The sequence below is a fragment of the Marmota monax genome, unplaced genomic scaffold (genome assembly GCF_021218885.2).
Source record: "Marmota monax isolate L192 unplaced genomic scaffold, Marmota_monax_Labrador192_F-V1.1 WCK01_AAM20220418_F8-fsc00042, whole genome shotgun sequence".
In the NCBI taxonomy this organism is placed as follows: Eukaryota; Metazoa; Chordata; class Mammalia; order Rodentia; family Sciuridae; genus Marmota; species Marmota monax.
Window position 1 is genome coordinate 11,624,457 of NW_026693008.1, and position 27,098 is coordinate 11,651,554.

Consider the following 27,098-nt stretch of genomic DNA (forward strand, 5'->3'; position numbering starts at 1 on the left):
CACGAGCCTTCAAGGAGGGCTGGTGGGAAGTGCAAATCAGAGGAATTTGATAGTAGGAAAAAGAAGAGCCAAGAAACCTTGAGACTTCCCCAGAGCCACCAGATGAACCAGGCTGAGCCCCAAACAGAGCCCAGGCACGCACAGCACTCTGGGCCTTGGAGAGGAACCCACTGGGCGGTGGCCACAGGCCATTAAGAGATGCTCAGTAATAACAAAGACCATTTCCTGGAGTGCTTCCTGCAGGCTCTACAGTTCTGGGAAAGAGGAAGAGCACCTCTCGCATCCACTGGAGTGAAAGGAGAGGGGAAAGACTGGATAGGCCATCATGGCGTGAGCTGGAGTCAGAAATTCAGAGAGGAGCTTTACTGAGGTAAGTGTGGCCTAAGCCCCTGGAGATAAAGTCCTAAAGGAGATGCAGCCCCTGAGGCAGAAAGCTCACCTTCAGGCAGGTGAACAGCCAGAGCTAATGAGGAAGGACAAGGGCTGTGGCAGCAAGGCAGGAAAGGGGTCTCCCAACTCAGGAGCAGCCCCGTCTGAGTCCCAGCCTCTCTCTTCTGACCTCTGAGGTGACCTACCTGCTGGGTTTCCTGTGTCCACTCTTGCCACCTCACAACAGCCAGAGAATGTTAACAATACAATGTCACTCTCCCATATCAGTGTCCTCCATGGTTCACCCTGCTCCTGGACCCAAATCCCAACTCCTCACTGTAGCTTACAGAGCTCTCCAGGGTTTGGCCCCTGCTCCTCTCCCAGACCTCTCTTCCTACTGTTGCCTTCCTGCTTCCTCATTTCCAAGCCCTGTTCTGGGGCCTTCAACATGTTCTTCTCTGCTCCAGGAAAGTTCTTGCCTGGCTCTTCCTACCGTCAGCATCCTTTGCTGGTTCAGGTCTTGGCTTACCTGTATCCTCCTCAGAGAGGCTTCTTATTTAAAATAGCCTATCCAAGTGATGCTATCTGAATTCTGTCAGTCCCTATCAGAACTTCTCCTCCTTATGAATTTATTTGCTTTCATATTTCCAGTTGTCTTGTATGAGGTAGCTATTGCTGTGTAACAAATCACTCTAAACCTCGGTGGCTTAAAAGCAACCACTTATTATTGCTCAGGAGTCTACAGGTCAGTCAGTAGGGTGATTTGTCTGGTCTTGGCTGGGCTCACTCAACATTCTATAAATGTTGACCAGGTGGCTCTGCTCATCTTCACTGGGCTCCCTTACAGGTTTGGGGGTTGGTTGGCTATGACCTGATCTAGGATGGTCTTAGTGGGGACAACTGGGCTCTCTTAGACATGGCTAGTACATGGGCTTGTATGCACATGGCTAGGCAGAATTCTGGGCAATGGGAGAGTGGTGGAGTGAGTATGAGCACATGCTCACACAGGAGTTCATAAGGTCCCTTGAGGCTGAGGCTCAGAACTAGCATACTGTCATTTCCACTGCATTCTATTGGCCCAAGCATCAAAACCAGTCTCCATTCAAGCAGAGGGGAAACCAAATTTCACCTCTATGGAAATAGCTTTAAAATCACATTGCAAAGAGCATAGATACAGGCATCCTGAAGAAGTGGGGACAATTTTTATAATCAATCTACATTCTCCTCTTGTAATGTATGCTCCACAAGAGGGAGGATCCCAGTGAATATTTCCTACACACCATTCTCTTACGTAGTCTGTATAATTCATCATATTTTTTTGGTATGGTTCTCAATTTGAAGGAAAAAATGGCACAACCCCTTTTATAACACTGGATTCTGGAACAGGAGTGTGTTCTGAGTTAGACAAGTTACAACAGGCATCTGCTGCATGGAGCTGTTCTATGCTGGGAGACATATTTGCCCCACGGGATATCAAAATCCACGTAATAACAGGTCACATTATAATGAGGTTTCGCTGCACATGCTCGCTCTCAATTTAGACAGCAGGCCCTGCCAGGTCTTCCTCCAGCTGCTGGCTTCAGACCTCTCTTTCCAGAAGGATAAGAACTACCTGTCAAAATGCAAAGCTCTAACAATGAAATATACAGCGCATGCTGTGGGAAAGCCCTCGGTTTACTTCCACAGGCTGCAGCTGGTGTGCATGGCTGAAATGATTCATCCCTCTACCCAGCAAAACAAGTTGGTTTACAGGGTCTCCCAAACAGAGCACATCCTCAACCTTTCACATGCTTGGCCTTCGGCTCATGGTTCAACCTCCTTGGGTTGAAAAGCAACAGGCTCGGTGCTGGAAGAAGATGCTCCTTCTGCTCCAAGGCAATATACTGTTACATTTCTAGGAAATCAGAACGTCGTCTAAATCCTGTTTCAAGTATCTACACATTCCAGGCTAAGCTGCAATGCTTACTTTATATCTCCATGGCAGTCGTAAGGGTTTCCAACAAGACAGTCCACAGCCAGCCACAGAGGCATAAGAAGAGAACTTAAAAGGTGATAAAATAGTTTAGGGATGACTGTACATTTGAGATGAGGCAAAAACACCAAAAAGCAAGAAGAGTGAATGTAGAGTGAATGTAAATGTGACTTGACAGTAATAGGAAGGATTTTTTTCCCCCTCTTTGGGAAGCCTGCTTCCATTTGGGGAGGGGGCAGTGCTACACCAAAGAATAAATGCTGAAAATATGAGAGGAAGAAACCTATCAGTCTCTCTCTCTCTCTCTCTCTCTCTCTCTCTCACTCACTCACTCACTCACACACACACACACACACACTCACACACACACACACTAGCAATGACTCTTCAATACCAGGGAACTCTGGAAGAATAGACAGAGGCTGGAGATTAGGAGAGATCAAATTAATTACCTTTGAAACCACTGATCTGGACCATGGGTCCTCAGGGTGTTACCACCTCCCACAAGAGCCTTGAAATCATTTCTTCAAATCAAGGGTGCTATTTGCTTTCCTAAGGGTACAGGTTAGAGCAGGACCCAAGAGCTTAGCTAGTGCTATGCTCTTTCTCAGGGCTTATGCAAGCCTTGTGGTTTTGGAAGGTGAGCCTCTTGACTGACCACATACCACATACATATGATCCCAGAGGTGCCTGTCTTCTTTAAACCCACACAGGAACATTATCAGTCCACTAAATTGTTAAATACGGGATGAATACCTTGGATAGAGACCAAATACTATTCTAGGCTCAGTAAATGAAACAGCCTATGTGCTTGCTTGTGTGGGGTTTATAAACAAAATCAATGATGAGGCACAGTATGCCTGAAGATAGGTGCCAATTAAGCCAGGACAGGGGTCAGGGCTACTAAAAAGACAGTCATTGAAAGAAGACTCATCAAGGAGGTGACATTAGAAAAGGGGCTTGGATGAGGTGAGAGATCAAGCTATATGGTTATCTAGAAGAAGAGTTGTCTAGGCAGAAAGAAAGAGCACCACTGCAAAGGCCCTGGGCAGCAGGTATCTGGCCTGCTTGGGGAGCCTCTAGGAGGCCAGTAGTAGTGGAGAGGAGGGTGGGAGGGAATGAGAACACACTGCATAGGGATCTTGGGTGGCACCAGTTTTCAGGATGTGCTCCTTTGACCAGGAGGCAGCACTGGGTAACTCCCCCCGGAGGGATTACATTTTAGGATGAGCAGCTCAGAGGGGGAAACAAAGGTCTTTCAGAACTATCCATCTTTCCCTTGACTGACAATTAAGCTCTAGCTGTCCCATTGCCACTTCCTTTAAAGAAGAAAGTAAGTGGGAAAGAAAGCCAGGTGTATAATAATAAGCAATAATATCAGTTAATCCTCCCAGGGGGAGAAAAGGTAAGACATCTTGGGTCATCCATCAGGGTGAGTTATAGACCTCACTTCTTTAAAATATTAATTTTGCCCATAGCAAATTAACTCAGGGGCGTCATCCAGGGATAAGAGCTTTGGCTGTGTAAGGCAAGGTCTGTCCATGTGGGAAAGAGTGAAAGGGTTTATACAGCAGTTGATTACTATTTGTGGCTAATACCATTAGCAGTTGTCAAGCAGGTGCCCACTCCTCCTTGTATCCCATGTTCATGGATAGGCTTCAGGAGATGCCTGTGAACTTCCTGAAAGGACATGCAGAATTTCATGTGTGCTTTTGCTTGGAAAAGCATCCAGAACTTCTCAGAAATTTTCATGGCCTCCTCCAATATGAAGAACTACTGTCTTCACTCTCACTTCTTTTCCAAGGAGGTAAATCAGTAGATCCCCGTTCTACCCCCAGAGAATTCTGCCATTAGGGAGAGTGCACCCAAATTATGTTATGTGAGTCACAAGGCAGATCATTTTTTAACCCAATACCAACAGCTTTGAAATACACATGCATGCTGTCCCCTCCCCATCCTCCAAAGGGCCTCAAGCATTGTTCAGTCCTGCAACTGCACACAGGTTCTCATTGACCTCCTGGCCTCCATACAGGCTGTCCCCTCTGGAATAGTGTTCCCTGGTTTTCACATAGCTAACTCACACATTGCTCAGATCTCCGCAAAACTACATGTCCTGTAGGAGGCAATTCCTGGGAACTAGATTAGATTGATGGGCCCCTGTAGTACCCCCATGTTCTCTGTCAGACCCCATAAGAGTTTACTGTGAGCTTTGAGTTCACAAAAACTTTTCCTATTAGAAGTATTGGAAGAGCAGGAAGTGAGACTTCCTCCATTAACACAGAACCCTTCACTTAGGAGGCACTCAATAGATATCTCTAGATGGTTGAATGGATGGATGTGCTGATCAATTCTCTTCACATACAGGCAAGTTTGTCTGGACACCAACCAGTGGCCAGACCAGAAAATGGCTTACCATGACCAATCCTGCAGTGTTACTCCTACTGCCCATTCTCATGGACCTCTTAATTATACTCAGAAGTTGATTATCAATCTCTTGAAGTAAAATCTTAAAATTAAGGGCTGGGGATATAGTTCAGTTGGTAGAGTGCTTGTCTTGCATGCACAAAGCCCTGAGTTTGATCCCCAGCACCACAAAAAAACAAACAAACAAAAAAAGAAATTGTGGATCCATCTCAATGACCAGATTTTGCATGACCAATTGAGTTCCATTTCAATTAGTTTTTAAACCAGCCCAAAATACTGATTGCCTCTGTATCCATCCATCTCTACAACATCACCCAGCCCTTCTTCTATAGGGTTCCATGCAGTGCCTGCCCTGGCTGGAAGGAGAAAGCACTGTCAATCTTCTGACTTTGAGAGGGATTCTCAAAATAGGATGACATAGACAGCCTGAGTCCTAATTCTGACTTAATTACAAACAGCTGAAGGACTTGATAAAGCCATCCAGTATCTCTGAGACTCAGTTTTCTGGCACATGATTAACTCCATGTTGGTTAAGAGTGGGGATCTGGAGGGGAAGTTTGTTTTGCAGTGCTGGGTGAGGGCGGAGGCGCGGGGGTTGAACCAGGGCCTCACATATGCTAGACAAGTGCTCTATCCCTAAGCTATGTGCTCGGCCCCAGAAGTCCTAGTTTGAATGATAACTTCACACTTGCCAGCCAAGTGGCCTTCTACAGGCAACTTAATCTTTGTTAGTTTTAGTTTTCTCATGTGACTAATAAAGGTTTGCTTTAAAAATATTGACTGCTTTGCACAGAGACTAAACATAGTAAGTACTAACTAGCTATTGTACTAGTATTGTTATTGTATTAGCTTATAGTTGTTATCTTATGTGAACCAGAACATGATACAGATATTCCTACAACTAAGCTAAAGAGATGTCTTACTTTAAGAGTTTACTCAGAGGTACCCAGATTTTTCATCAAATTCTTACCCACCAAAGGTGGCCTTCACTCTGTTTGCACTAGTGAAAATGAATCTAGAAAAATCACAAAGTGAAGTCAGGCATCTTAGCTCCTGGCTAGTTTCCAAACCATTCACTCCATCATTTGCTCTGGAAAAAAAGGGCAAGGATGTACTGGGTGACATTAGCTTCCTCAACAACTTTTTCAGTACAATTCCTCGCCAGCAATTCTGCTTGGTGGTAAGCTGGTATCAGACAATATGAGCTGGTGGAACCCAGGGGATCTACTCAGCTCAGCTGTGCAGTGGTGGATGATAGGAAAATCCCCACTCTCCCTTGTATTCAAGGGCTCACTGAGCTGCCTCTCCTGCTATGGACTTCAAAGGACCTAGAAGGAACCCTTGCTGGCCAGTCCAACCATAGCTATCTAAACCTCCTCCCAACATGGGCACAGGAGTTAGGGGTCTAGGCTCCCAAGACCTCCTGGGCTAGAACCTTGACTCCTCCACTTACTAGCTATGTGGCTCTAGGTAAGCCAGCCAAGCCTGTTTTCTCACATGTAAAACAGTAATAGGTACTGCCCCAGCCTTGGAAAGTTAACTTCAGGCATTAAAGTGACTCCAGGTAACACTTCCCTAATAGCATCTGGTACAGGAAAGGTACTCAGTAGACGGCTGTTGGTATTATTATGAGTAGTAATGGTGGCCTCAGAGATATCACAGAAGCACAGTGGGTAAGAGCAGAGGCTCTGAAGCCAGATGACCTGGGCTTAAAGCCTATGCCTGCCACATCCTAGTTCTGTGACCCCTTGGGCACGGTATTCATCCTGTCTCAGATACATCTTCCCCATCTGCAAAATGGAATCAGTAAGAGCACCTGCCTCCTGGAACTTTGATAAGGACGCCATGAGCCAATAACAATGAAGTCCTAAGAGCCACACCTACTTTATATTTAATCAGTGTTAATTAATGTTCAGTCAATGTTCACTAAATGACAGCTGCTGCTACTCCCAGCTATTTGTGCTAAGTAGCCAGGATGTTCTGGGGTCACTAGCCTGTGTCCTTGCCTCGCTGAAATTGAGCAGAAAGGCAGTTCCCCTTGCAGAGTCATCATTGGAATGAGATTCTATAACCACACCTCTCCTACCTTCCCACTCATTCCGATGAATGAGAGACCCAGAGGTACTGGGACAGATTTGCTTTGTTGCCTAAGTCTGGTAGGCAGAAGCAGACATTGCTCCTCACATCTTCCTGCTAAGACTGTTTTTCTTTCTTTTCTTTTTTTTTACCAGGAGACCCCCAAAATAGGGTGGGGATAGAAAAAGAGGACATGTGCAGGAAGTATAAATTAACACAGAGAGCAGCAAGTCCTTACCCACTAGGAAGATTGACAGGGGCGCCCACCAGCAAATTGGAATCACCCACATAGCACTCTGGCATTCCTGTCCTAAGAGGGAGGGTACCCAAATGAATGGCTTGTCTCATGCTAAGCAGAGGCCCTGATTTTATCACAGAGTCAGTGGACAACGAGAAACAGACCTGCCTGCAAAATACCCGGGGAGTTACAAATCCAAATATGGTCTGGTCTTGGCTGTTTCAGGAAGCTGATGTATGTCAGTCCATTTGGTGGGGAGGAGCTTGCGTGGAAATGGGGCCCTTTCAGGCTGGCAGCTCCTTCCTGTGGTCCCTGAGATTCAGTTCCTTGGTTTACCATAGGAACCCTGATAGTACCATCATTCAGTCTGAATTTTCTTGCCTGTTTTCCCCAGTATGATCTCCAGAGCTGTTTGTCCTGTCAACTGGGCAGCACTTTGCAAGATGGGTTAACAGCTTTAGAACTAAATGTCTAAAAGGGGCCTCCATCAGAGGGCTTGAGGTTTAAGTAATAGTAATTGCCCTTGGATATCAAGTGACCTGTTGAATGGCCAGACATGTCACCACTGAACAGGGGCTTCATTCAGGTCAATGCCCCCAACAAGAAACCTGATAATTGTGACCACAAGTTGTTACTGGGTCCTAATAATTCAACTAAGAGTCCAGTTATTAAGCTATGAAAAAAAAAAAATCCCAATACCCCTTTCCAACCCATCTCTATAACCGCTGGGGTTCTAGACTCATAAACACAAGATCTTTGGTATAAAGTGTTACTAAAAAAATGACAAGATTTTCATTTGACTTTTGCTGTGAGAGAGAGGTCTTTGGGGGAACTTCACCTTGGAAGATAACAAACCCATGTAATGGTTGTTCCCTGTCACCCAGGCTAAGGGTAAGGTTACTGAGGGCACTCTGCGGGTTTGAGGTCTTCATGACCCCAGTCCTTCCTTTGTGGCTATGTGAGTGACCACCTTCTTGATTATTAAGAACACAGAATGACCTAGAAAAATCTGCAGGTTTCATGGAAATGAAAGATCCACAAACAAACACAGCTGGTTTCATCTTTGATGCTGATAAACAAAGCGAAGCAGAGCAGAACCACAGAATGAAAATCAGAAAACCAGATTGAGAAAAAGAAAAGGAAATTCTTTTTTTTCCTCAGCCTGTAGCCACAGGGGGAGAAGGCTCCAGGAAGCTTTGGAAAGGGCAGTGTTTGGGAGCAGGGCTTCCTGGAGAGGAGTCTGGGAGCCTGTGGGCTCTGTCCTGGTTCATGCAGAGGTCCCCTTGGGAGGCCTCACTTGGAGACATACTGGTGCACCCGAGCTGACCTGGGCCAGAAAAGGAGCAATGATTATAGAGGAAAGAACCAAGAAGAAATCAAATGGCAGTTGATATTTCTGCAAAGAGAAAGGATTGGGTGGGCGGGACCAAAAGAGGAGAATAACTTGTTCCTATAAGGGGAAAAAGAGAGGCCCAAAAGCCATTCTGAAATGCAAGAGGAGGACCCTGGCAATTAAATGTCCCACAGAAGACCAAGGGAGACATGTGTGGAGTGGCCCTCGGAAAAAGAACCTGTCTCTTCATTTTCCTCAGAATTCTAGCCATGGTGCTTAGAGAGATTCTCTTCATAACTCCCATGATACCCTGGGGTAAAAATTTTATAATGAAAGTGTAATTTTATATTGCTGTATTTGACTATAACAGCAAAAATACAATTATTACTAGAAAGCTTTTTACAGAGAAACATTTCCATTCTGAATTTACAATCACAGAAACACAATCTGAGCTTGTGATCAAATTGGTGATCTCTTTGGCCATTATTAATTTATTTAGATAAGTATTCTCAAAACAAATATAATTCTATAATTCTAACCTTTTTATTTTTTAAAAGACTGTATACTTTTGAACTAAATACCTTTATTTATTTATCTATTTATTTATAGTACCGGGGATTGAACCCAAAGGGGCCCTTCAACTAAGCTACAGTCCCAGTGCTTTATAACTAGACAAGGTCTTTCTAAGTCACCCAGGCTGGGCTCAACCTTGCAATCTTCCTGCCTCAGCCTCCTGAGTCACTGGGATTACAGGTGCAAGCCACCATGCCTGGCCCTAAATATCCTTTTAATTCTCTTTTTTAAATCTTCTAATAAAATATTTTTTCCACATTTGTGAGACACCACAAAGCTCCTTAGCTCCATCTCTTTCTGTAAGATAAGATACAACTTCTTGAAAGAAGTATTTTTATTATTTCATCATTCCTTCTCTGCACAAGACAATTTTATTTACTAATTTTTTCTTATGTTTCAAGTATTCAAAGTATAATTGAAAATAATAGCAAAAATACTTAAGTATACCACTATCCAGTGAAATAAATCTAAACATTTGCCATAGTCTCTTCAATTTCTTTTTTCTAAGAACAAAAATTAGAGATCTAATTGAAGTCTTCTTCCCACTCTTACCTATGTTTATTTTACTCCTATCTTTAATCCCTAAGAAAATGCTAAACTAAAGTGAGGGTTATCATTTCCATTCATATTATTACTGTCATATTTTATAAATCATTTAAAAACATACTATAAATCTGCAAGTTTTAAAATTATAAACAAATGCTATCATCCTTTATGTCTCACCATATAACTTTTCACTCATTGAAGATTATGTGTTTGCAATTTATCTATGCTAATGCAGTTGCCTTCATAAAGAGTGTGCTTTAATGCTGAGAAGTATATTATTGCTTGAATACAGCAAAACTTTTGTTGGCAAACATTTGTATGGTATCCCAGTTTTTGCTATTATGAAGTTTCAATGATCCTAACTGCACATACTTTCCTGTATATAGGTACAAGTATGTCTCTGGAGTACACACTTTGAGGTTGCATTGCTAACGTCATAATGAATGTCTAACTTAAACTGGACTAGTTACTGATGAATTACTCCCCAAAGTGGTCATAAAACCTGCACCAGCAGAGTCAGGGCACTGGGCTCTCTGTGGGGTAGGGTATTTTTTACTTTGACTGCTGAGCTGGTGGTCACATTATTCAAAGGTTTCCGCGTGCCAGGCCTGGGGCTAAACTATTCATATGTCCTATCCCATTTAATCCTAGCATTGACTTTATAAAGCAGGTTTTATCAATCCTATTTCACAGATAGAAAGAGGCCGGGTCATGGGCAGCCACTCACGTGGGGTCACCCTGACAGCCAGTGGAGGGTTGGGCACAGTTCTTAAAAAGGAAATATCAAACTACAAAAACATCCTTTTTCGATGACCAGACACGAGTTCTAATTATAGGTAAAATTAAGTTATCTGAGAAACAGAAAAGTAGGTACATGTTCCTTATCCTGGAGCTCCTGCCTCCTCACCCCCAACTCAAGCCTGATGCAAATGTCAAAGTTGTTTCCTTGTTGGTTTTCCCCAAGGGACAGGCAGAAGGCTCCAGGCTGGGCGGCATCCACAGCAGGCACCCTGGTATCCAGAAGCTGTTGGGAGTGGTGTTCACAGACCCTCCTTCCCCTCCTAGCTAGGGCCTCCTCACCCTCAATCAGGATATGGCAGAGGCAGCCTTTGTGTGAGCCACTTGGAGCATTTTTTCAAGGAGGGGGGCAACCTCCTAAAGCCTTGGCCACTGAATCAGAACAAATGGATCTTAAAATTGACTTTCAACTTAGGCCCCCATAAGCCAGTGGAATGTTAAAAAGACAGAAAGACAGAGGAACCTCAGATGTGAAAACAGAGAGAGAAGGAAATCCACCCCCTGCCCTGGCTTGATGAATTGGTTCCAGAAAAAACCTCTCACCCATTCCCATCCATCAGCACCAGACTCAGAGGATGGGAACTATCGGCTCTGACTCTTACACCTCTGTGTTATAGTTATCTACAGTCTGAGTGAGGTCGGGGAAAACTGATCCTGGACAGAGACCAGAAAACCCTGATCAAAATGAGAGAACATCAAAAGTGTGGGGCTTCCCCTTCCCACCAGGTGATCCAGAGATGCAGACCTCCTGATGAAGGGCTGTTGGGCAGGAGCTCTGCTTCAGTGCTGCTTTAGTTTTAGTTCAAATTCATCCTGCCTCTACCAGCCCTTCTATAATGTGGTGGGAGGAAGGTGGTGGACAGGCCAATTGGACTCAGAGCTTGAACCATAACCATGGTTTGTGCTGTTTTAGAGGACCCCTGGTAGGGGGGGCGTGGAAATCAGATCCCAATGCAGACAAAAAGAAGGCTTTGAGTCTTCTGGATGTGAATTTGAATTCACTTATTAATCTGTGTCTTTTGGGTGAGTGACTTAACTTGTCTCTGACTCAGTTTCCTTGGATACATAGAGGGAAGTCATATTACCAACCTCAGCTGGCTACTGTTAGGGATTAAAAAAAATAACGTGTTTAGAGCACTTAGCACAGTGCCTGGCACACAGTTAATCCCGCCCCTTGCTCCTATGGTGATTCTGTGAGAATTAGAAACAAGTCACCCTTCTCTAAGACACTTAACTCTGATTTGGCAGAAGTAATTGCCTGTCATTTGTCAGAAGTAATCCACAACATGTAGGTAACAGTTAATATTGCCCCTGGAGTTGTGCGATGGGCAACCTGCAAAACCCTACCCACCGGGCTTGCAAGTGAGTTTTGCATAATAAGCCATAACTAGTTTTCATTAGTAAGAATAAAAACCAGTACCAGATGAGGCTTCCATGAGCAGTCTTCAGGATGGCACTGAATTCCTGAGGGGTTTGTCAATGAGTTGTCAGGCCTCCAAAACATGTGCAGAGCTCACAGATGGGGGCCTTGGGAGGGACAGTGTGGGGAGGTAGGCAAAGCTGTCAGGCAATAGTCTCAGCAGGAGACAGGCCAGTGGAGGGGTCAGGAGTCTCAGGTCAAGCCCAAGAGGCAAGCCTCATCAGTCAGGGCAAGTTGAAGGTCTGACAGCCAGGAGGTCATTGGGAGCTCAGCTGGCCTCCTAGGACTGCACCAGAGAGCACACGGGGCCATAACACACAAGGAAGAAAATGCCCACCAATTATAAGGCATGCTGAAGGGTCACTTCAACTTTGGTTGTTTCATTTTGACTCCCTGAAACCCTGGTGCTCCCCACATCTTTGAGAAGGTTTGCATTCTAAAAGATCCCTATAATCTCATTTTTTTAAAAAAAAGTTATTACAAAAACAAGAGATTAAAAAAAAGGTCAAAGACATAAATGGGTAATTCTCAGGAAAGAAATGATGAATGGATAAAGAAAATAAGCTAAATCTAAGGAAGGAAAACAAACGTTCCAACAGAACAAGACAATTTCCCACTCATCAGATTGGGGCAAAGTTAAGATGGATGATATCCAAAGCTGGTTAATTATGGGAGGCATGAGCTCTCTTACCCTCATCGTGGGTGCAGAGGGTAGCTTTAGAACATTGTAGAAACCAATCTGGAAGTTCTTATCCAAATATAAAGAGAACACATTCTCTGACTCAGAAATCCTACCTCTGGAACTTGATTGCACAGAGAAAAAAGCATCAGAATGTACAGGAAACTCAAATGAGGTTCTCTGCTGCCTGCTTTGTAAAGACAGAAAAAGTGGAAATGACCTAAAACTTAGTGTGTTTTTTCCATAGCATAAAGAAATAAGTGGCATTAAATACTGGGGGTGGCTCCTATGTACTGACCGGAAAGGATGAACTTGATGCAGTACCAGGTGAACCGCAATGACCTCAGAATGCAAATTCCAGTCCACAATTCTATAAAAATTATACTTAATGTGTATGTTTATGTGAAAATGCGGAGCCATGCCCAACTGTCAACAGTCATAGCATAGTCATAACAAACTCCCCAAAACAGCAGGGTGCAGGACATTAATTTTCTACTTTGTAACTGTACACAACTTTAAGGAGAAGAAATGTGATTGATTTTCATTTGCGTTGTTTAGCATTTTTTTCCACACAATTTTTTTTTTAAAGCAAATGCTCATTATGCAGAAGCTTGGAAATACTGAGAAATGTTTTTTTTTTCTTCTCATTTTTTTTCACTTGTCTTTTGTTTCTTCTCTTACTTGGGATTGCTCTGTCTCATGTATCACTTTATGTCTCTACCTCTATGGGACCCTGGGTTGTGATCAGGAAGAAAGGTCTGGGGTACAGAAAGCATAAGGGAATCATTAGCTATTAGGACTCGAATGGAACCCTGAAGTTGGCTCAAATGAATGAAAGTGGAGTCACACATTTTATCTCCTAGCTGTGAATACCAAGACCCAGGGAGTAGGCAGAGCCTAGAAGATGTTTCTCATGCAAACCAGGAGCAAATTACAAGGAGCATGACTACTTAAAATGTAAGTGTGTATGCATGTGGTTCTGACTGAAGAAGCAGCTGACTGAGGCCCAAACCAAACATCTGCAGTGAGGATAAACAAACACAAATCTTGAGTGGGTCCCAGGGATCTCTCCAGCCAGGTTCACTGCCAATCACTGATCCTCATTCTCTTCATTCTTGTTATTCTCATCCTCAGTACATCCTAGGAGACAGTTTATCTTTATCCTGTTTTGCCAATGAGAAAACTGAGGCATAGAGCTCGCAACCCAGCTGGGGAAGGTCACATAGCAGGCTGAGGCAGATTCTGAATCCAGTCATATCTGGCTAATGCTCTGACATACAGCTTCCAAAGAAAAACTACTTCTCTGTCTCAAAGACATTTTTCATAAAGATGCCTATAGGAAAGAATAGTACCCCCCAAAGATGCCAGCTCCAAGCACTCTTTGTGACAGAAGGTTCTCCAACAGTCCCAGGCTGTGTACCCAGGAGTGACAGTTGAGGCTCTTCCCTTGGGAGCTGATGCTAGGTTACCCATCAAAATGGGAAGAGTGATTGGGCCCACCTTCCTCAAGCTTCAGGGAGCTCACCAGTGCATCCTGCTAATGCAGAGCATGCCACCAGAGCACAGGGAACAAAGGCCGTGTTTGCTGACTCGACAGCTCAGGCCACAGTGGGCATGTCCTCATGTCTGCTCATTCCATTCTTCTCATCTGTGAAAAAGTACCTGATCAGTAAGCTGTTTTGAGAATAAACACCCTGCTGGATTCCACATTTTCCAGGCAGGTCTCTTTAGTCTTTATGGATGCTTCTGGCTTTCCCCGCTGCCCTCTCCTTCTCAGATGTTTTTCTTTTACTCTTTTGGGATTTGGCTGGCAATTGATTTCTCTGTGCTAGTAGAGTCATGGAGAAAAGCCAGAGAAAGAAGGGGAGGGAGGAGGGGGCTGCAGCAAGTGACTGAGAAGCGGGCTCTGCTTCTTTATCTGGAACCTGTTCTCATCTCTCTTGGCCTGACGAGGACTTCAGCTTCTTGTCTACAATGACGAAGTATGTTTTTTTTTTTTTTTTCAACAGTTTCAATGAAAAACGACTAAATCACCTTGGATCAGATTACTGTAGGGATAGGAGCTCATTCATCTAAAAACCAAACCAATAGGTGTAGACACCTGGATGGTTCAATCAGAACAGCTTGGGCATCCCTGCTGCCCCCCCATTCCAGCTCTGCCGAAAGTATGTTCCTTCTCCCACCGTTGGCAGCTGACATTCTAGCATTAGAGTATCATTCAGTGCACTGACATTGTGCCTGTTAAAATGCATATTTTAACATTTGCATAGAATGACAGGGTGTTTGAAAATTTTTCGTATTTCGCACCAGTCACTCATTCAAATAAATTCTATGATCACCTAGCTTGTGCCAGCTTGTGGACAACATGCTGGTGATATAATGACAAGTGAGAAAGACATGATATCCTGTGGCACAGAGGGACAATGACAGGTTAGTCAACTAAAACTGGAATTACACTCATGCCCTTGATTCTTGCTGTGCTCCTTCCACATGGCTCCCTGAAACACTCATGTCTAGGTGGGATGAGCCGTGACACCTTAGCAATTGTCAGTTTATCATTTCAGTCTTACAGATGATAAAATCAAAACTCAGAAAGGTGCATTAGTTCATGAGTGACTGCAAAAGGCAGTAGGTTCTAGAACCAGAATGCAAATGCTGACCTGCTAGACTCTGAGACTTTGCTCCCTTATGCCAGGCTGCCTTTCTTGAAAGGTGAAAGTAGACAAACCTGCCAATGACATTCAACAAGGGGAGGGTCCTTTTTAAAAGAAGCCAGAAATCTTGCCATAAATTGCGAACATGTGGATGCCAGGAAAGTTCACATCCCCAACCCCAGCTGTATTGAGACAGGATTGTCCTTCAGCACACATGTTTTCCAGATCATTAAATTGAGATGACTCCATGTTGGTTCATGAAAAATTTGTCGTCTTTTAAAAAATCTTCTAAAAACTTGTTGAAAATATATCTGAAGATAAAAGTCCTCTCTCTTCTTATTTGCTTAAAGACCTGGTAGTTTAAAATGTTTTCTCTTATAACATACACAAGAAAACTTGTATCTGTTTAAACGTCAACCAAAAGATTGAGGTCATCAATACTAGATATGACTTGCTTATCTTTGAAAGGACATACTGAAACCAAATAGTGATTTAATAGCATTTCTCCAGCATTTTGTCTCCTAATGGACTTTACAGGATGATTTTAGCTTCAAATTCTTCGTCCAATACCAAAGATCTTCAGACTCCATTCCCATCCCTTACCCCTTTGGGAGACAGTGGGGGAGAAGAAGGGAGGTAGAAAAGTCCTCTTGTAAATCCTTTTCCAAAAATCGTTGGCTGAACAAAGACTTTCCCATTTAAGAGCAGGTGACAGAAAGATTTCTCCCATAGGCAGCACATTAAGGCTCTCTGCAGAAGTAAACAAATCTGTTATGATGAAAGCCGGGCATTCCTCAGGGCTGGGACCTAATGAAAACGTCAGTGTTTTAAGCAGTTTAAAAACTGACAATTCAACAGTTTTACAGGAGCTATTTAACATTTATCATCACTTACAAGAGCTCAAATGCACTCAAAGGAAAGGGCAACAGAAGAAATCAAGTGACTCTTTGCTCAGAAGCCACCAGGTTAACCACCACCAGTGAGAGCTGTGCAGTTGTCAATCACCGGGCAGCCTCTGGCAACAGGTCCTGGCAAAGGCGAGTTGGAAATCAACACTCTCAGGTACAATGATGGTGGTGTCCACCCTTTGCATTGTTATTTACATCTCACCCCATTGAAGACCCAGGCACTGGGGAACCAGAATGCTAGAGAAAGCCCCTAAGCCAACCTAAGGTGACACATTAAGAGCTTCTGAGTGTTTGCCAAACTCTGCTTTAGATACTATCTAGACCACTAAAAGGACAGAATCTGTAACTCCCAAACCAATACAAGGGAAAATAGAAATAGGAAAGTATAGTGAATTCAAACAGGCCAATAAAAAAGAGAAAAGGAAGAAATAACCCCAAGATACTAAAATATGCACAATAACACAGAGTTAGGTCCATATAGATAAGTTACCATAAATACAAATAACATCAATTCACCCATTAAAAGAAGAACACACAAAAAAAGTCCAGTTTTATGTTGCTCATAAAAAATAGACTGGAGGCACACGAAGGCTAAAATAAAAGGAAAGAGAAAATATGCACTAATACATATAAACAGAAGGGATGTTGCTCTGGCAAAATTATCAGATAAAATAAAATAAAGGTAAACTCGTTAATAGGGCAAAAGGGAATATTAATTAAAGATAAGAACAAGTTGTGAGGAGCTGTAAAATTAGATGAAGAGACTTCATACAGTTATTGAAAGCATATCCCAGGACTAGAGAAAACAAAAATGGATAGAATTTCTAAGAAATGGCATGAGGATTTTAAATTGCAGCTGTCAGAAACGGAACAGTTAACCGTTAAAACTTATAGAGATCTGGAAGATTTTAGTTGCATAATTTATAAGCTAAGGAACACCCAAAGAACATGAAGACAGAATACACATCAACTCCAAGTACACATTAAATGTTCACAAAAAGTTAAACATGTGTTTAGCCCTTAGGAAACATCAATGAACTAAAAGATGTAGCAAGATGTACTGGACATCTGAATTTCTCTGTTAAAAGAATAGTGCAATTTTAGAACCCCAGACATCAAGGCCAATTCATCCAGCTGTCTGCTTAGAAAAAAAAAACGGTTCTCATTTCCCAAGACTTGTCTTGGCATTTCACCTGCTCAGAAAAAAAACCTTCTCTGACCACCTCAGATCTGGGAGTTCCTCTTATTCCCAGTCATTCCTTAATTCCTCTACTGTATTTTCTTCATGCAATTTACTAGTCCCTGAAATCAGACTATCTGTTTGTTCACTGGTTTACTGTCTCTCACCCCCATTTAAATGTGATAGATTTGCAATATTCTAGTTCCTGGACTGAAGCCTGGCACATAGTAGGCACTCAGTGTTTACTGCTAATGTCAGCCTGACTTGGCAGCCTGAAGTGGCCATTGTTCCTCATAGAGATACAGACCTCTCTTCTAGAACAGATCCTGTTACATTAGGATTATCTGTGCTGTGGTCTCAACAAGAGATAGCGAGTTCGTCACCATATCTTGCAATGTACACTAGATGTCAAACAAATGGCTGTTGAATAGTGATTAAACTATGACCTCCTCTGTGTGCCAGAGGAAGCTTGAGAAACCACAGTCACCTGTTTAAAACTACATCTTGTTGATATAAGTGCCTGACTCCTGACAGCCAGTGTCATTCTGCTTCCTTCCATGTGGCCTCCACGTCTCCCACATCATAGTGTGGAGGCTGCAAATGAGGATGGGGAAGACTACTTGTAAATGTCTTTTTCAACAAACTCTGTTTCTGTTACTCTTATAATAGATATTGGCCTTTGCCAAATCTATTAAAATTGACCAGAATAATCTTTTCTTATAATAGCTGCATTGTCTAATTAAAGAGACTAAAGATAGAGCTTAAAATAATAGCTTATTAACTCAAAATCAGCAGTGTGGGCTTATCATCAGCTCAATGGTTAAAGGAGGAGGAATTACTGTGTGATTCTGGACAAGTTGCTTCTTGGCCTCAGCCTAGTTTCCATATCTATGAAATGGTCAAAATTTCACAGATGCTCGCTTCATAGTAAGTTATGAAGAGTAATTAGATGACTGTTTAAATATTGAAAACAGTAATGTGCCCCAATTGTCTCGATAAATGTCACTAACATTTCAGGCTTTTGCTTTGACAGTTCAGTTATTCTGCATTGATTTGCCAGTTTTTCTCAAGAAAACTGGGTAATCCATTTCCAGAGCCCTTCCAGAGATGTACCTCTATTGTGGAGAGAGTCTTAATGGCCCTTTGAATCTGATTAAATCCATTCCTTGTTGTGAAAGCACAACTAGAAAAATCTTGGCCAATGCCAGATGTACTTGTGAAATGGTCTTTTTACTGAAGATTTCAGGAAGATGGGGCTGCTAGAAGGGCAGCCAACATGACACCATTGATTAACAAAGGGACAGATTGTCTGGGGACATTCTTCTCTGACCTAACCCTCCTCCTTCCTCGGAAGGAACTATTCCAGAATGAAAAGTTCCTCTCACAGGCATCTGCTTGCCAAATCTGCCCCAACACTGTAGCCATCAGGCAATGAATTTTTTCCTTGGATTGGAAACTACCTGAAGAAGAGTACAATTAAACTTCAAATTCATCAGGGAAGACAGGGAAATGCAATTTTCGTAGCAATTTACTTTAAACATCAGAAAATTCTGGAGATGCCTCCACCAAAGTTTAATTTTATTTCTCTTTTCCTTTGATTCAGAAAAGTACCTGATAATCAAATATATTAGAACTAAGCAGTATTCTTAAATGCCTAAATGTTTTAAATCAAGTAATATTTTTAATTTCTAGAAGTCACAGTAATGTCTACACATATCAGAGAAATGGCCACATGTGTTATTTATAGGGCATTCTGTCCTGGTCCAGGCTTGGTTGTACATGTGTGAGATCACCCAAGAGTCTTTGAAGCTACTGATGTAGAATGTAGATTTGGTTCCCTCTAAGCCAGGTCTCTAAACATCAGCATTACTGACATGTTGGAATGGATAATTCTTGGGCATTGTTCTAGGCTTTGCAGAATGCTTAGCAATGTTCCTGACCATTGCCCACTGGACACCAATGGCATACCTCCAAACACATTTGAGTTATGATACCAAAAAAAAAAAAAGTCTCCAGAGATTGCTAAATGTGTCCTGGGGGAAAAACTGTCCTGGACTGAAAACCATTGTTTTAAACTTTCTCCTTATTAAGATAATTGAGCTGCTTATTGAGATAAGCAAGGTATTCTACAGAAAAAGAAGAGCAAATATGGGTAGAAATTCTCAGTTGGAATACTCATACTCTCTGGATCTCAGTTTCCCCATGAGTGAAGACGTTTCTACAGGGCACTGAGGCTGAATAGCTTAGCCATGATGAAAACTGGAAGGGAATTTCTACCATCCAACACGCATTAAAAATGCACTCATGGAATCAGAGCCAGCGTTAAAAGCAGCCAAGGGCATTATTAACAAAAACATCATCAGTGAAATAAGTTGCTAGTTTATCCCAGAATATAGAGATATAATCTGTGAGGGATGAGATGAGAGATATAGGAACCTGAAGATAACAGATAACTCCGGAAGAAAAGGCCCAAACTAAGGAAAGCAGCAATAAATTTATGTAGATGAAAAACATATGCAGCAGGTTAAAAGGGCTTAGTGAATACCAGGAAAATGTAAAAGAGGCAAACACTAGGAAGAATCTGGCAAAATGACTGACTTACCTACGTAAAGAAAAAACAGCCCACAAAGTTCCTATAAGGAAACAACAAGTGCCTACAAGGAGCACAGATCAGGCGGGCTGCAGGCACCAGCAAGCATGGACGCGCCTCTCCATCATCATGCAGAAGATGACGCAGGGGTCTGTTCCCTCCCCCATCCCCAGTTTCCCAGTTTCAGTTGACATATCTGTGATTTCAAACCAAGATGCTATTTTTATTTCTTGTATTACATCTCTTTTGAGAGTCTCTTTTGACACCTGCGTTTTGGTCCAGATTTATGACAGTGGTTTGCAATGCTCAAGACTGATTAGGAAGAGGAACAGAAGCCTAGGAGGATGAGCTCGGTACACTGGCCCCAGATAGCAGGTGAGCCGTGCACATATCACAATGAGGTCCTTCCAAAGCTGGGCCCAACCTGGGATCTGCGTCCAGAGTAAGTCAGAACCACCAAGTCAGGGCCTGGGCAACTGGCCACTTCATTCTCATGAAAAGCCTTGGTGGTGAGCCACTGCCATCACCCCTTAGCTGGGCCACATGGCATCTGGACAGCAAGCTGGAGTGGCAAACCTGAGCATCATTTGGCTTTCCTGCAGATCACGGCAAGCCAACTACAAGGCCCTCTCCTGCAGGTCTGGTCAGGGTCACACACTCTGCTGATGGGGACCAGGGAGGGAACCCCAAAGAGGGAGTGAGCCAGGTTTGTAGAGAGAGGGTTTGCTTGCTCAGTATATCTAGATCATCTGATTTCCCCTCAAAATACAGAAAGCCAGAATTGTATATTTTAGGTTTTAGGAACCCTGTGTAGGGTTACTAATGCCATCAAGGCAGAATTGACCTGTAGGCTCTGCCTGGGACCCCAGCCTCAAACTCTTCCTGTCTGTGGAAATTATCCTTTTGTTTCAATCACAAAAGTCTCCCTTCTCAGAAACAGCTTAGGTCTTCTTCAGCAAGTAGAAACCTAGGTGCCTCAATGCCCATCTTCATTAATTTGTGACTTTTTTAAAAGCCACTCAGACTGCCCTGAAGTTTACCACTCCCTGTCATTTTGTGTTCATCTTGGCCATGTGTAGACAACCAGGGACCTTGGGCACTCTAAAATATCAGGGCTCATGTCACCAGTTAAGGAAGCACTTGCTTCCTGTGGGATAGCTCTGCTTCCCTGAAGAGAAGCAGACACCCAGCCCAGCATCCTGAACTATCAGTCCTGGGTCAAGAAGGCAGAGGGGGAAGGCAGTCCCCCAGCTGCTAGAGCTGTTGGCCACACCTGGGAAGCTTCCCTGAAGATGCTCACAACATTTCCTTGAAAACCATGGGGATGTGAACAGCCCCAGCAGGCAGCTTTGTGTTCAAAGACCAGGCCAGCAGAAGTTGCTCCCAAATGGAGGTAACTCAGAGAGAAGTGAGAGAAGAGTTGGAAGTACCAAAAAAATGGATCAGAAATAGGCACCAAGACACTGATGTCATGTCAGGACAGTTCATCTGCTATCAGCAGACTGAGAAGTAGTCTCTGCAGGCAAAGGGACCCAACCCTAGAGTTCACTCCCCAGTAGAGTTTCTGACCATTTGGTTGGTACCAAGAAGCTTCCCTGCTGTGGTAGCCTGTGTGAGCAGAATCCTAGCTAGTGTGGGAAGTGGTGCCAGATCCCTGGAAACACTGTCCCTTGCCCCCTCCACACCACCAACCTAGACACACACCTAAACCAACACCTTATCATCTTAAGGTTCAGTCTCAATCTCATATCCCCTGCTGCCAGCCCCAGAGGGAGCCTGTTTCCCCTGTTCTCTGCTCTCCTAATTATCTGTATTTATGCTTTAGAGGGTGTTTCAAAGTATAAAAGTGCGGCTCCTCACTAAAGCCTCTGTGCTTGGGTTCCCAGAGGGTGGGGACATGGCACGTCTGTCTTAGACAGGGCCCCTCCAGAATAGAGAGGCTTCAGGTAGCAAGGAATCTTTTCTTTTCCATTCCCTGGGAGAGCTTTACAGTGTGAAGGGACGCTAGGGGCTGGAAGGGAAACATCCCCCAAGGCCATGACCAACTCTCCATGGCATCTCCAAGCCGACCTTTTGCTCTTCTGCAGAAGATCTCAAATGAGAGGCTTCCTAATGAGAAGATGATGTCCCAAACCAGAGTCGCTACATTTATAAAAACAATAGACTGGTACTATGAAAATGAGAGCTTGGGATAGTCAAAACAAAAACAAACCAAAAAAAAAAAAAAAAAGGGCCTATTCTCTGCCTCAGAAGTCCTAAATTTTCAAGAACCCCTTTGCTTCAAATAAAAAAAAAAATCACATTTTTAAAGTATCCCCTTTTCTCATTATGAAGAGAATTCTGAGATATGATATTTTCACATTCCATAAAAATCCAAACAGCTGCTTTATTTCCAAATCACATGGTGCCTTTTATATCCTAAGGATCTATATTGGCATTCACAGTTTTAAAAAGGCAAATCCCAACAGATGTGGTCACCATCTTTCCTAAAACTAAATAAAGACAGTAAGAATCATTTGTCAGCTCCATCACATTCTGGTGTAATGCAATTTCACACTCAAATCTCTAGCCACGTTTAGTCAGTTCCCACTGTGTGACTGAGCACCTGTGCCTGACTGGCCACCTCTCAAAGGCAGAAGTCAATAAAAATACCTGACATGAGAGAAATCAAATCCGTGCTTAAGCCCGGAGTGGTGGGGCACAGCTGAAACCCAGCAATTTGGGAGGTTGAAGCAGGAGGATAGCTAGTTTGAGGCCATCCCAGGCAACCTAGTGAGCCCCTGTCTCAAAATAAAGTCTAAAAAAGGGCTGGGGATGAAGCTCAGAGATAGAGTGTTCCTGGATTCAGTCCCCAGTACCAAAAACCCACCACCAACAACCACCAAAAAACTCTGCTTAATATTTCCTCAACAATTTGGCAAGTCCTTGTAGGAGTTGGCTGTGTTACAATGTGAGGCCAATAATACTGACTATGATATCAATATATTGTCACATCTATCTGTATATTAACCAATGTGGGCGGGAGTTTAGAGATATGGTATTGCATGAAAAAACACTTTAGTGACCAGGCCGACTAGTGTCCCTTCACCATTCTCTTGTCCCTCCTTCCCTTTCTTCTTCCACTAACACCATACTCATGGTTCGGGATCAGAAAGAACCCTGTTGCAGTGTGACAGAGCACTGGGGGGAGGGAGGGAAGGGTACCAGATGCAGCTGGAGAGGTAGGAAGGGGAAGAGCATGCCAGGCCTTGCAGGCCTTAGCCAAGCATTTATATTCATTACAAGAACAAAGGGAACTGCCTGCAGGGGTTTAGGAAGTGAGTGTATGATGTAATTTACATTTTATAAAGATCACTCTGCTTAACTGTCTGATGAATTTATGCCTTTTGCCCTTGATCAGATCACAAGCTCCTGGATGGCAGGACTATAGTCACACCCATTTAATACCCCACTTCATACACAGGCAGAATTTTAAACCAATGGCTCTCAGACTTTCGAGTGCATCAGAATCACCGGCGGCTCATTCAGACACAGCTTTCTGGACCCCACCCACAGTTTCTAATTCATAGGCCTGGGTGAGGCCTGAGAGTTTATATTTCTAAGAAGTTCCCAGGTGATTCTGAGATATAGGTTGCTGGACCAGGAACTGCACTTAGAGAACCTGTGTTTAAATCTCTCTGTTGAATAAAGCAATCAAAGAAGAAACATGGGAATATTTTTTAAAACAAAACAATAGAAGCCATCTGTGGTTTGGGTGTGACCTAAAATAGCAATCATTTATCCTAATTTTTCTTTTTAACAATTATTCTCTTTGCTATATTAGATGATAACAAAAGGATTAACCCATCCCATGCAGAGATATTCAGAAAGGAAATAGATCATTGTGATTAGACAAGATGAGACACTTTAGAGACTGCAGTGCCAAGTTCAATTATAAATTAAATGTCATTTGAAGATTTTTTTTTCCCAAACGGATGTGATTTGTGTAGGCAGTTATTACCTTCCTCAATCCAGGAAGGCTATGCGGTGGTAAGGTATCCCTTGGTGCTATTCCAAAACTGCAAAAAATTTTCTTAGAACTCAGAAATAAAGCTCACCATGACCCACAGCTGTTTGATTGAAAGTACACAATGTTTGTGAACACACCAACCATAAAACAAAGTAAATCCAAACTCTTCCTAGAAGTAAGCCCTAAACATCCCAATTTAGGTGCTTATTATGCCAAAATAGAAATGCAACTCAACAATGCCAAGTGCATCGAGACTCATAATCAACACAAGGAGAACACACTGCAGACCTAGGACAGTGGGGTGCAGATGACAGATAAGAATTATGTGGCAATTGTCCTCTGTCTCTGTGGGTTTACTCTGTCCCACCGCAGGTGAGACTATAGTTTCCAAGTGCAAATGTCCATTCACCCAGAAATTTTTATTTCAGGCTAATCAAAAACAGGCAGTTCAAACTCAGGGACAGCTTGAGTATTGGGGGGTTCAGTAGGAAGCCCTCTTGCCTGAGGCCAATAAGGTCATAGGTTCATGATCTGATGAGGGAGGAAGTTAGTTAGAAATACCACAGGATTGTGCAGGACTCTTCTTAAATACCCAGAGGTGAACCTAAGTGAAACTCATCTATTCTGTAGTTATTCAGGATCTCAGGATTTAAGATGTGAACTGGAGATGGAAGAAACTCAGAATATCAAAAAAGCCTCCTAATCAAAACAAGAAAGGCTATTGAAAATAAGAGACATTCACAAGCAAATAATAGTCATTAAACAGCAACCAATGAGTCCTTCTCTGTTTCCCTGTAGCAAGGCACAAACAATACTACGTGAAGCCATTGTGAGGCAGATGCAGCTCAGGTCATGTGGAAGATGAACCTGGATCCTTGTCTATGCTGGTGGGAATCATGGGACAGTCTGTCTCTGAACTGAATACAGAAATAGCAACCCCTACACTTTAACAAAAAGATGAAATACACATGAGCCCCCAAATCCAAGGTCATTATGCAGAGTCTCTCTGAAACCCAGCACCCCAAGGCATTTGCAATTACCCACCTCCAAAAGGGTAAAAGTAAACATTGGACCTGCTCTGCTGTTAAACTGCCACCGGATCCTCCCCGCTGTCTCCCTCCTCCTCTTCTTCTTTACAGACAGGTAAAGTTGGATCTCTTGAAGGAACTGGGGGCTCCCACTCTAGGCAAAGGTTGGACAGGTGATCAATGTACAGCATGAGATTTGGCTGTGCCTACGTGCCTCTGACAGAGCTGGATCATCTAGGGCAATGAAAATTGTAAGCAACAAGAAAGCAGTATTAACAGCAAGAGTAGGGCAACCCAGGCAGCACACACAGTTCCCCAGGACAGCCAGCAGCCATTCCTTCCCTTTTTCATTCACTCCACATGCTCCAGGCTTGGCTTAGAGTGAGAGTCGTGACAAACAGAAACACAGGCCCTGCTCTTGTGGAGCTTACAGGCTATTCAGGAGACAATGAGACAATTACAGGACAGCAGGTATGGGAACCTACAGGGTGCTATGGGGTACAAAGCCAAGGCAGCCAGCCCAGACTGAGGGTGGGGGGTGGGGTGAGTGGATCAGGGAAGTTACCAGAAGAAGTGACATTTAACACTGAGCCTGAGGACCCCCCGGAGTTAGCCAGACAGGCGAGGAGTGAGTCAGTATGTGCAAGACTCCTGAAGCCAGAAAGCAGGGCTGGTCCAAAGTTCTTTGTTCTTAGCCATTTTCCAGCCCAGGATCCTATGCCCATCCGGAGCACCCAGACTTGGAGTCAGCATCCCTCATCACAATTCCCAGAAAGCTGCTGTGCTTCTACTGCTCTGTTGGGATCTCAGGAAAGAAAAGGACTTAAAAATTGCTGGTTTCATAAGAAGTGAGAAGAAAACAACATGAGGTTGAACAGCCCTAAAATAGACCCGATTGTAGTGATTGGTTTTATGGACACCAGCATCGGGGGTGAGATGCCATCTCACTCTGGGTTGTCAAAACAGACAACCCTGAGATGTGGGATTGCAGCGGGTCATCACTCGCTCAGGATCCCCAAGGCCTCTTTGCTTTGACTCTCCCACCTTACCCCTTTTTTTCCCCTCCAAGTCCCTGGGAAATTGCTGAGGGAGCATTTTGGGCCTCTTCCCCTGGCTGTTTTCATGTCTATAAGGCTATCGCAGACATAATACCTCCCACTTGCCTTATGCAATTAAGGGAAATCAGATAGCTGATGAAGCCAGTATTGTCAGGGCCTCCACGTGGGGAACAAAGCAAAACCAAACAAACAGCCTGCGAAAGTCCCAGAAGTCTAAATGTTGCCCAGGGTTCTAGCTGCCTGTGCATCATGAAAGAAACCATTGTAAGGGATGGTTACAGAAAGAGAAATACGCACATGGTCATTTTACCAAAAATGCACAATCCAAAGAAGCTTTCCTTCATGTTTCAATATTATCATATAACTCAAGTTCTGCAAACAACCTCTGATTGAATATAGAAAGAAACAAAACCCCGACTTCTAAGAAGCAGAGCAGGCAGTTATTTTAGAGACAAAGAAAGGATGTCTTTTTAACCTATGACAACACAAATTTGTTTAGGTTTTCCCTCCACTAAGTAAGTAAGCAATTAGGTTTTTTCCAATAAAAATATCCCCATGCATGTGCAAACACCAGGGGCAATCATATAATTACCCTGCCCAATCAGATTCAATTGCTGACAGTTGAGTTCCCACTGCTCATTAACTTCAGATCGCAGTGAGGTCTTTACAGAAGCCCTTTCCGTCTCCTTACAAAGGTTCCTATGACATCGGGAGCAGCCTCGGCACTACCTCATACAGGCTAATCATCCCCAAATCACCAGGGCCAAGGCCGGCCTACTCTGGCTTCCCTCTGAAAAAATAAAGAGAGAAATGCGAAGACACGTTGGCTTAAAGGCCCTCGGTTCATTTGGGGATCTCACTTCTAAATATAATAGTAACCTTTCACCCCCACACTTTAAGTGCCATAATTACGTAATTAAAACCAATTATGTCATTTAACAGAGACTTTTTCAAGCCAATTACCTCAATCATTGACCTCAGAAGATTTCCCACACTGACCTGCAACAATGAGGATTGGGATAAATTTAGACACTGGCTTCCGAAGGCTGGCACGGACTAGTTGGTCTAGATTCTTCTAGACCCCAGAAGCTGAAATGAATTCATTTGGTTCTAATAACAATACAATCCTTCCAATATGCTAAGGCCATTGATTTTTTCATACCCACCCGGATAGTAATCTCCATGTTGTAGATGAAAAAGAGGAGGCAGGGAGAATTATAAACTTCTCTCAAGATATGCAGCT

General features: G+C 43.3%; 1 protein-coding gene across 15 annotated transcripts in view; it reads right to left on the minus strand.

The window, feature by feature from the left end:
• Positions 1 to 27,098, minus strand: part of Erc2 (ELKS/RAB6-interacting/CAST family member 2) — an 882,113-nt gene that overhangs the window by 69,271 nt on the left and 785,744 nt on the right. Inside the window, exon 20 of one of the 15 annotated variants that reach the window (XR_009227574.1) lies at positions 24,814 to 25,031. The exons of 13 other annotated variants lie outside the window; for them this stretch is intronic. The gene's annotated coding sequence lies outside the window, so the exon portion shown is untranslated. The remainder of the gene's footprint in view (positions 1 to 24,813; positions 25,032 to 27,098) is intronic. One more of the 15 variants, XR_009227575.1, reaches the window with a different exon arrangement.